The following is a 13,248-nucleotide window of genomic DNA, read 5'->3' on the forward strand; positions in this document are numbered from 1 at the left end:
TTGAATAGAACAGAACAGAATAGAATAAAGCAGAACGGAGTAGAATAGAACCGAACCGAACAGAACAGAATAGAATAGAATAGAATAGAATAGAACAGAACAGAATAGATCAGAATAGAAGAGAATAGAATAGAATAGAATAGAACAGAACAGAATAGAATAGAATAGAACAGAACAGAATAGAATAGAATAGAACAGAGCAGAACATAATAGAATATTACAGAATAGAATAGAACAGAACAGAATAGAACAGAATAGAATAGAATAGAACACAATAGAATAGAACAGAACAGAATAGAATAGAATAGAATAGAATAGAACAGAACAGAACAGAATAGAATAGAATAGAACAGAATAGAACAGAACAGAACAGAATAGAAGAGAATACAATAGAACAGAATAGATTAAAATAGAATAGAATAGAATACAATAGAATAGAAGAGAACAGAATATAATACAATAGAAGAGAACAGAATAGAATAGAATAGAATAGAACAGAATAGAATAGAATAGAATAGAACAGAATAGAATAGAATAGAACACAACAGAATAGAATAGAATAGAACAGAACAGAATAGATCAGAACAGAATAGAATAGAATAGAATAGAACAGAATAGAGTAGAACAGAGTAGAATAGAACAGAACAGAACAAAATAGAACAGAATGGAATAGAACAGAATAGAATAGAATAGAATAGAACAGAATAGAATAGAATAGAATAGTATAGAATAGAACAGAACCGAACAGAACAGAAGTGAGTAGAACAGAATAGAACTGAAGAGAACAGAATAGAATACAACAGATTAGAAATGAAAAAAACAGAATATAACAGAATAGAATAGAATAGAACAGAATAGAGTAGAACAGAACAGAAGAGAATAGAATAGAATAGAACAGAATAGAATAGAACAAAATAGAATAGAACAGAATAGAATAGAATAGAACAGAATAGAATAGAAAATAATAGAATAGAACATAATAGAATAGAATACAATAGAATACATCAGAGCAGAATAGAATACAATAGAATACAACAGAATAGAATAGAATAGAACAGAATATAATATAATAGAGCAGAACAGAACAGAATAGAACAGAAGATAACATAATAGAATACAATAGTATAAAATAGAACAGAACAGAATAGAATAGAATAGAACAGAACAGAAAAGACCAGAACAGAACAGAATAGAATAGAAGAGAACAGAACAGAATAAAACAGAACAGAAAAAAATAGAATAGAATAGAACAGAATAGAATAGAACAGAAGAGAATAGAATAGAATACAATATAATAGAACTGAACAGAATAGAATACAATAGAATAGAACAGAATAGAATAGAATAGAACAGAATAGAACAAAAGAGAACAGAACAGAACAGAATAGAATAGAATAGAGCAGAATAGAACAGAACAGAACAGAATAGAACAGAAGAGAACAGAACAGAATAGAATAGAATAGAACAGAAGAGAGTAGAATAGAACAGAACAGAAAATGATAGAATAGAATATAACAGAACAGAATGGAACAAACAGAACATAATAGAACAGAATATAACAGAATAGAATAGAATAGAACAGAATAGAATAGAATAGAATAGAGTTGAATCGAACAGAACAGAATAGAATAGAATACAATATAATAGAACAGAACAGAATAGAATACAATAGAATAGAACAGAATAGAACAGAACAGAACAGAATACAACAGAACAGAACTGAACAGAATAGAATAGAACAGAATAGAATAGAACAGAACAGAATAGAATAGAACTGAACAGAATAGAACAGAACAGAATAGAATAGGACAGAATAGAAAAGAATAGAATAGAACAGAATAGAGTAGAACAGAATAGAATAGAACAGAACAGAACAAAATAGAACAGATTGGAATAGAACAGAATAGAATAGAATGGAATAGAATGGAATAGAATAGAACAGAACAGAATACAATAGAATAGAATAGAATAGAACAGAATAGAATAGAATAGAATAGAATAGAATAGAATAGAATAGAATAGAATAGAATAGAATAGAACAGAACCGAACAGAACAGAACAGAATAGAACAGAATAGAAAAGAACAGAACAGAATAGAATAGAACAAAACAGAATAGAAGAGAATAGAATAGAATAGAAGAGAATAGAATAGAACAGAACAAAAGAGAATAGAATAGAATAGAACAGAATAGAATAGAACAAAACAGAATAGAACAGAATAGAATAGAATAGAACAGAATAGAATAGAAAAGAATAGAATAGAACAGAATAGAATTGAATACAATAGAATAGATCAGAGCAGAATAGAATACAATAGAATACAACAGAATAGAATAGAATAGAACAGAATATAATATACTAGAGCAGAACAGAACAGAATAGAACAGAAGAGAACATAATAGAATAGAATAGAACAGAACAGAATAGAATAGAATAGAACAGAACAGAAAAGATCAGAACAGAACAGAATAGAATAGAACAGAACAGAATACAATAGAATAGAATAGAACAGAACAGAATGGAACAGAAAAAACAGAATAGAACAGAATAGAACAGAATAGAATAGAATAGAACTGAATAGAATAGAATAGAATAGAATAGAGCAGAACCGAACAGAACAGAATAGAATAGAATAAAACAGGACAGAACAGACCAGAAGTGAACAGAACAGAATAGAACAGAATAGAACAGAACAGAATAGAACAGAATAGAATAGAATAGAATAGAAGAGAACAGAACAGAATAGAATAGAATAGAATAGAAGAGAACAGAACAGAATAGAATAGAATACAATATAATAGAACAGAACAGAATAGAATACAATAGAATAGAACAGAATAGAACAGAATAGAATACAATAGAACAGAATAGAATAGAATAGAATAGAGCAGAACCGAACAGAACAGAATAGAATAGAATAAAACAGAACAGAACAGAAGTGAACAGAACAGAATAGAACAGAATAGAACAGAACAGAATAGAACAGAATAGAAGAGAATAGAATACAAGAGAACAGAACAGAATAGAATAGAATAGAATAGAAGAGAACAGAACAGAATAGAATAGAATACAATATAATAGAACAGAACAGAATAGAATAGAATAGAATAGAACAGAATAGAATAGAATAGAACAGAATAGAATAGAATAGAACACAACTGAACAGAATAGAATAGAATAGAGCAGAATAGAACAGAACAGAACAGAATAGAACAGAAGAGAACAGAACAGAATAGAATAGAATAGAACAGAAGAGAGTAGAATAGAACAGAACAGAAAATGATAGAATAGAATATAACAGAACAGAATGGAACAAACAGAACATAATAGAACAGAATAGAACAGAATAGAATAGAATAGAACAAAATAGAATAGAATAGAATAGAGTAGAATCGAACAGAACAGAATAGAATAGAATACAATATAATAGAACAGAACAGAAGAGAATACAATAGAATAGGACAGAATAGAACAGAACAGAATAGAACAGAACAGAATAGATAGAATACAACAGAAGAGAATAGAACAGAACAGAATAGAAAAGAATAGAATAGAATAGAACAGAATACAATAGAACAGAACAGAACAGAACAGAATAGAACAGAATAGAATAGAACAGAATACAATAGAATAGAACAGAACAGAACAGAACCGAATAGAATAGAATAGAATAGAACAGAACAGAGCAGAACCGAAGAGAATAGAATAGAACAGAACCGAAAGAATAGAATAGAACAGTATAGAATAGTATAGAACAGAATAGAATAGAATAGAATAGATTAGAATAGAATAGAATAGAATAGAATAGAGCAGAATGAAATAGAACAGAATAGAATAGAACAGAATAGAATAGAATAGAATACAATGGAATAGAACAGAACAGAATAGAACAGAATAGAATAGAATAGAACAGGACAGAACAGAATAGAATAGAATAGAATAGAGCAGAATAGAACAGAATAGAACAGAATAGATTAGAACAGAACAAAACATAATAGAATAGAACAGAATAGAATAGAACAGAACAGAAGAGAACAGAACAGAACAGCATAGAATAGAATAGAACAAAACAGAAGATAACAGAACAGAACAGCATAGAATTGAATAGAACAGAACAGAATAGAATAAAGCAGAACGGAGTAGAATAGAACAGAACCGAAGAGAACAGAATAGAATAGAAGAGAACAGAACAGAATAGAATAGAATTGAAGAGAATAAAATGGAATAGAATAGAACAGAACAGAATAGAATAGAATAGAACAGAACAGAATAGAATAGAATAGAACAGAGCAGAACATAATAGAATATTACAGAATAAAATAGAACAGAACAGAATAGAACAGAATAGAATAGAATAGAGCAGAACAGAAAAGAATAGAATAGAACAGAATAGAATAGTATAGAACAGAATAGAATAGAGCAGAATGGAATAGAACAGAATAGAATAGAAAAGAATAGAATAGAATAGAATAGAATAGAATAGAATAGAATAGAATAGAATAGAATAGAATAGAACAGAATAGAATAGAATAGAATAGAACAGAATAGAATAGAATAGAATAGAATAGAATAGAGCAGAATAGAACAGAATAGAACAGAATAGAATAGAACAGAACAAAACATAATAGAATAGATCAGAATAGAATAGAAGAGAACAGAAGAGAACAGAACAGAACAGCATAGACTAGAATAGAACAGAACAGAAGATAACAGAACAGAACAGCATAGAATTGAATAGAACAGAACAGAATAGAATAAAGCAGAACGGAGTAGAATAGAACCGAACCGAACAGAACAGAATAGAATAGAATAGAATAGAATAGAACAGAACAGAATAGATCAGAATAGAAGAGAATAGAATAGAATAGAATAGAACAGAACAGAATAGAATAGAATAGAACAGAACAGAATAGAATAGAATAGAACAGAGCAGAACATAATAGAATATTACAGAATAGAATAGAACAGAACAGAATAGAACAGAATAGAATAGAATAGAACACAATAGAATAGAACAGAACAGAATAGAATAGAATAGAATAGAATAGAACAGAACAGAACAGAATAGAATAGAATAGAACAGAATAGAACAGAACAGAACAGAATAGAAGAGAATACAATAGAACAGAATAGATTAAAATAGAATAGAATAGAATACAATAGAATAGAAGAGAACAGAATATAATACAATAGAAGAGAACAGAATAGAATAGAATAGAATAGAACAAAATAGAATAGAACAGAATAGAATAGAATAGAACATAATAGAATAGAAAATAATAGAATAGAACATAATAGAATAGAATACAATAGAATACATCAGAGCAGAATAGAATACAATAGAATACAACAGAATAGAATAGAATAGAACAGAATATAATATAATAGAGCAGAACAGAACAGAATAGAACAGAAGATAACATAATAGAATACAATAGTATAAAATAGAACAGAACAGAATAGAATAGAATAGAACAGAACAGAAAAGACCAGAACAGAACAGAATAGAATAGAAGAGAACAGAACAGAATAAAACAGAACAGAAAAAAATAGAATAGAATAGAACAGAATAGAATAGAACAGAAGAGAATAGAATAGAATACAATATAATAGAACTGAACAGAATAGAATACAATAGAATAGAACAGAATAGAATAGAATAGAACAGAATAGAACAAAAGAGAACAGAACAGAACAGAATAGAATAGAATAGAGCAGAATAGAACAGAACAGAACAGAATAGAACAGAAGAGAACAGAACAGAATAGAATAGAATAGAACAGAAGAGAGTAGAATAGAACAGAACAGAAAATGATAGAATAGAATATAACAGAACAGAATGGAACAAACAGAACATAATAGAACAGAATATAACAGAATAGAATAGAATAGAACAGAATAGAATAGAATAGAATAGAGTTGAATCGAACAGAACAGAATAGAATAGAATACAATATAATAGAACAGAACAGAATAGAATACAATAGAATAGAACAGAATAGAACAGAACAGAACAGAATACAACAGAACAGAACTGAACAGAATAGAATAGAACAGAATAGAATAGAACAGAACAGAATAGAATAGAACTGAACAGAATAGAACAGAACAGAATAGAATAGGACAGAATAGAAAAGAATAGAATAGAACAGAATAGAGTAGAACAGAATAGAATAGAACAGAACAGAACAAAATAGAACAGATTGGAATAGAACAGAATAGAATAGAATGGAATAGAATGGAATAGAATAGAACAGAACAGAATACAATAGAATAGAATAGAATAGAACAGAATAGAATAGAATAGAATAGAATAGAATAGAATAGAATAGAATAGAATAGAACAGAACCGAACAGAACAGAACAGAATAGAACAGAATAGAAAAGAACAGAACAGAATAGAATAGAACAAAACAGAATAGAAGAGAATAGAATAGAATAGAAGAGAATAGAATAGAACAGAACAAAAGAGAATAGAATAGAATAGAACAGAATAGAATAGAACAAAACAGAATAGAACAGAATAGAATAGAATAGAACAGAATAGAATAGAAAAGAATAGAATAGAACAGAATAGAATTGAATACAATAGAATAGATCAGAGCAGAATAGAATACAATAGAATACAACAGAATAGAATAGAATAGAACAGAATATAATATACTAGAGCAGAACAGAACAGAATAGAACAGAAGAGAACATAATAGAATAGAATAGAACAGAACAGAATAGAATAGAATAGAACAGAACAGAAAAGATCAGAACAGAACAGAATAGAATAGAACAGAACAGAATACAATAGAATAGAATAGAACAGAACAGAATGGAACAGAAAAAACAGAATAGAACAGAATAGAACAGAATAGAATAGAATAGAACTGAATAGAATAGAATAGAATAGAATAGAGCAGAACCGAACAGAACAGAATAGAATAGAATAAAACAGGACAGAACAGACCAGAAGTGAACAGAACAGAATAGAACAGAATAGAACAGAACAGAATAGAACAGAATAGAATAGAATAGAATAGAAGAGAACAGAACAGAATAGAATAGAATAGAATAGAAGAGAACAGAACAGAATAGAATAGAATACAATATAATAGAACAGAACAGAATAGAATACAATAGAATAGAACAGAATAGAACAGAATAGAATACAATAGAACAGAATAGAATAGAATAGAATAGAGCAGAACCGAACAGAACAGAATAGAATAGAATAAAACAGAACAGAACAGAAGTGAACAGAACAGAATAGAACAGAATAGAACAGAACAGAATAGAACAGAATAGATGAGAATAGAATACAAGAGAACAGAACAGAATAGAATAGAATAGAATAGAAGAGAACAGAACAGAATAGAATAGAATACAATATAATAGAACAGAACAGAATAGAATAGAATAGAATAGAACAGAATAGAATAGAATAGAACAGAATAGAATAGAATAGAACACAACTGAACAGAATAGAATAGAATAGAGCAGAATAGAACAGAACAGAACAGAATAGAACAGAAGAGAACAGAACAGAATAGAATAGAATAGAACAGAAGAGAGTAGAATAGAACAGAACAGAAAATGATAGAATAGAATATAACAGAACAGAATGGAACAAACAGAACATAATAGAACAGAATAGAACAGAATAGAATAGAATAGAACAAAATAGAATAGAATAGAATAGAGTAGAATCGAACAGAACAGAATAGAATAGAATACAATATAATAGAACAGAACAGAAGAGAATACAATAGAATAGGACAGAATAGAACAGAACAGAATAGAACAGAACAGAATAGATAGAATACAACAGAAGAGAATAGAACAGAACAGAATAGAAAAGAATAGAATAGAATAGAACAGAATACAATAGAACAGAACAGAACAGAACAGAATAGAACAGAATAGAATAGAACAGAATACAATAGAATAGAACAGAACAGAACAGAACCGAATAGAATAGAATAGAATAGAACAGAACAGAGCAGAACCGAAGAGAATAGAATAGAACAGAAACGAAAGAATAGAATAGAACAGTATAGAATAGTATAGAACAGAATAGAATAGAATAGAATAGATTAGAATAGAATAGAATAGAATAGAGCAGAATGAAATAGAACAGAATAGAATAGAACAGAATAGAATAGAATAGAATACAATGGAATAGAACAGAACAGAATAGAACAGAATAGAATAGAATAGAACAGGACAGAACAGAATAGAATAGAATAGAATAGAGCAGAATAGAACAGAATAGAACAGAATAGATTAGAACAGAACAAAACATAATAGAATAGAACAGAATAGAATAGAACAGAACAGAAGAGAACAGAACAGAACAGCATAGAATAGAATAGAACAAAACAGAAGATAACAGAACAGAACAGCATAGAATTGAATAGAACAGAACAGAATAGAATAAAGCAGAACGGAGTAGAATAGAACAGAACCGAAGAGAACAGAATAGAATAGAAGAGAACAGAACAGAATAGAATAGAATTGAAGAGAATAAAATGGAATAGAATAGAACAGAACAGAATAGAATAGAATAGAACAGAACAGAATAGAATAGAATAGAACAGAGCAGAACATAATAGAATATTACAGAATAAAATAGAACAGAACAGAATAGAACAGAATAGAATAGAATAGAGCAGAACAGAAAAGAATAGAATAGAACAGAATAGAATAGTATAGAACAGAATAGAATAGAGCAGAATGGAATAGAACAGAATAGAATAGAAAAGAATAGAATAGAATAGAATAGAATAGAATAGAATAGAATAGAATAGAATAGAATAGAATAGAATAGAACAGAACAGAATAGAATAGAATAGAATAGAACAGAATAGAATAGAATAGAATAGAATAGAGCAGAATAGAACAGAATAGAACAGAATAGAATAGAACAGAACAAAACATAATAGAATAGATCAGAATAGAATAGAAGAGAACAGAAGAGAACAGAACAGAACAGCATAGACTAGAATAGAACAGAACAGAAGATAACAGAACAGAACAGCATAGAATTGAATAGAACAGAACAGAATAGAATAAAGCAGAACGGAGTAGAATAGAACCGAACCGAACAGAACAGAATAGAATAGAATAGAATAGAATAGAACAGAACAGAATAGATCAGAATAGAAGAGAATAGAATAGAATAGAATAGAACAGAACAGAATAGAATAGAATAGAACAGAACAGAATAGAATAGAATAGAACAGAGCAGAACATAATAGAATATTACAGAATAGAATAGAACAGAACAGAATAGAACAGAATAGAATAGAATAGAACACAATAGAATAGAACAGAACAGAATAGAATAGAATAGAATAGAATAGAACAGAACAGAACAGAATAGAATAGAATAGAACAGAATAGAACAGAACAGAACAGAATAGAAGAGAATACAATAGAACAGAATAGATTAAAATAGAATAGAATAGAATACAATAGAATAGAAGAGAACAGAATATAATACAATAGAAGAGAACAGAATAGAATAGAATAGAATAGAACAGAATAGAATAGAATAGAATAGAATAGAACAGAATAGAATAGAATAGAACACAACAGAATAGAATAGAATAGAACAGAACAGAATAGATCAGAACAGAATAGAATAGAATAGAATAGAACAGAATAGAGTAGAACAGAGTAGAATAGAACAGAACAGAACAAAATAGAACAGAATGGAATAGAACAGAATAGAATAGAATAGAATAGAACAGAATAGAATAGAATAGAATAGTATAGAATAGAACAGAACCGAACAGAACAGAAGTGAGTAGAACAGAATAGAACTGAAGAGAACAGAATAGAATACAACAGATTAGAAATGAAAAAAACAGAATAGAACAGAATAGAATAGAATAGAACAGAATAGAGTAGAACAGAACAGAAGAGAATAGAATAGAATAGAACAGAATAGAATAGAACAAAATAGAATAGAACAGAATAGAATAGAATAGAACAGAATAGAATAGAAAATAATAGAATAGAACATAATAGAATAGAATACAATAGAATACATCAGAGCAGAATAGAATACAATAGAATAAAACAGAATAGAATAGAATAGAACAGAATATAATATAATAGAGCAGAACAGAACAGAATAGAACAGAAGATAACATAATAGAATACAATAGTATAAAATAGAACAGAACAGAATAGAATAGAATAGAATAGAACAGAACAGAAAAGACCAGAACAGAACAGAATAGAATAGAAGAGAACAGAACAGAATATAATAGAATAGAACAGAATTGAACAGAATAGAATAGAATAGAATAGAATAGAATACAACAGAATAGAACAGAACAGAACAGAATAAAACAGAACAGAAAAAAATAGAATAGAATAGAACAGAATAGAATAGAACAGAAGAGAATAGAATAGAAATGAATAGAAAAAAACAGAATAGAATAGAATAGAACGGAACAGAATAGAAGAGAAGAGAAAAGAATAGAATAGAGTAGAACAGAATAGAATAGAACAGAACAGAATAGAACAGAATAGAACAGAACAGAATAGAACAGAACAAAAGAGAATAGAATAGAACAGAACAAAATGGAACAGAACAGAATAGAATAGAATAGAACAGAACAAAATGGAACAGAACAGAATAGAATAGAATAGAACAGAACAGAATAGAACACAACAGTATAGATAGAATAGAACAGAATAGAATAGAACAGAACAGAAAAGAAAAGAATAGAATAGAATAGAACAGAATAGAATAGAATAGAATAGAATAGAACAGAACAGAAGAGAACAGAATGGAATAGAACTGAATAGAATAGAATGGAATAGAATAGAATAGAATAGAACAGAACAGAACAGAACAGAATAGAATAGAATAGAATAGAATACAACAGAACAGAACAGAACCGAATAGAATAGAATAGAACAGAACAGAACACAATAGAATAGAACAGAATAGAATAGTATAGAACAGAATAGAATAGAATAGAATAGAATAGAACAGAACAGAATAGAATAGAATAGAATAGAACACAACAGAACAGGACAGAACAGGGTAGAATAGAATAGAACAGAATAGAATGGAATAGAGCAGAACAGAATAGAAGAGAAGAGAAGAATAGAACAGAACGGTATAGGAAAGAACAGAATATAATAGAATGGAACAGAATAGAACAGAACGGAATAGAATAGAATAGAATAGATTAGAACAGAAAAGAACAGAATAGAATAGAATAGATCAGAATAGAGCAGAAATGAATAGAACAGAGCAGAACAGAATAGAATAGAATAGAATAAAACAGAATAGAACAGAATAGAATGGAACAGAACAGAATGGAATAGAATAGAATAGAATAGAATAGAATAGAATAGAATAGAATAGAATAGAATAGAATAGAATAGAACATAATAGAATAGAATAGAACAGAACAGAATACAATAGAATAGAACAGAACAGGTCAGAATAGAATAGAATAGAACATAATAGAATAGAACAGAACAGAATAGAATAGAATAGAACAGAACACATCAGAATAGAAGAGAATAGAACAGAACAGATCAGAATAGAATAGAATAGTACAGAACAGAAAAAAATAAGATAGAATAGAAGAGAACAGAATAGAATAGAATAGAATAGAACACAACACAATAGAATAGAAGAGAATAGAACAGAATAGAATAGAATAGAATAGAATAGAATAGAATTGAAAAGAATACAATAGAATAGAACAGAACGAATAGAATACAATAAAATAGAACAGAATAGAATAGAATAGAACAGAACAGAATAGAAGAGAACAGAACAGAATAGAACAGAACAAAATAGAATAGAATAGAAGAGAACAGAATAGAATAGAAAAGAATAGAACAGAACACAATAGAATAGAATAGAATAGAACAGAATAGAATAGAATAGAATAGAATACAATAGAATAGAACAGAACGAATGGAATACAATAGAATAGATCAGAATAGAATAGAATAGAACAGAACAGAATAGAAGAGAATAGAACAGAATAGAACAGAACAAGATAGAATAGAATAGAACAGAACAGAATAGAATAGAATAGAATAGAACAGAACAGAATAGAATATAATAGAATAGAATAGAACAGAATAGAATGGAATAGAATAGAATAGAATACAATAGAATAGAATACAATAGAATAGAACAGAACGAATAGAATACAATAGAATAGAACAGAATAGTATAGAACAGAACAGAATAGAATAGAATAGAACAGAACAGAACAGAACAGAATAGAATAGAACAGAACAGAATAGAATAGAATAGAACAGAACAGAATAGAACAGAATAGAAGAGAATAGAACAGAATAGAATAGAACAGAACAGAATAGAATACAATGGAATAAAACTGAATAGAATAGAATAGAATAGAATAGAACAGAACAGAATAGAATAGAGCAGAACCGAACAGAACAGAATAGAATAGAATAAAACAGAACAGAACAGAACAGAACAGAATAGAACAGAATAGAACAGAACAGAATAGAACAGAATAGAATAGAAGAGAAGAGAAGAGAACAGAACAGAATAGAACAGAATAGAACAGAGCAGAATAGAACAGAATAGAAAAGAATAGAATAGAAGAGAACAGAACAGAATAGTATAGAATACAATATAATAGAATAGAACAGAATAGAATACAATAGAATAGAACAGAATAGAATAGAATAGAACAGAATTGAATAGAATAGAACAGAACAGAAAAAAATAGAATAGAATAGATCAGAATAGAACAGAGCAGAACAGAATAGAACAGAAGAGAACAGAATAGAATAGAATAGAATAGAACAGAACAGAGAAAAATAGAACAGAACAGAATATTATAGAATAGAATATAACAGAACAGAATGGAACACAACAGAACATAATAGAACAGAATATAACAGAATAGAATAGAATAGAATAGAATAGAGTTGAATCGAACAGAACAGAATAGAATAGAATACAATATAATAGAACAGAACAGAATAGAATACAATAGAATTGAACAGAATAGAACAGAACAGAACAGAATACAACAGAACAGAACTGAACAGAATAGAATAGAACAGAATAGAATAGAACAGAATAGAATAGAATAGAATAGAATAGAATAGAACTGAACAGAATAGAACAGAACAGAATAGAAAAGAACAGAATAGAATAGAATAGAATAGAACATAATAGAATAGAACAGAACAGAACAGAATAGAATAGAATAGAACAGAACAGGTCAGAATAGA

The sequence above is a fragment of the Sus scrofa genome, chromosome 16 (assembly GCF_054392235.1).
Source record: "Sus scrofa isolate SSC_HxYL_T2T_F1_AM1 chromosome 16, Sscrofa_HxYL_maternal_Yorkshire_Landrace_v2.0, whole genome shotgun sequence".
Taxonomy (NCBI): Eukaryota; Metazoa; Chordata; class Mammalia; order Artiodactyla; family Suidae; genus Sus; species Sus scrofa.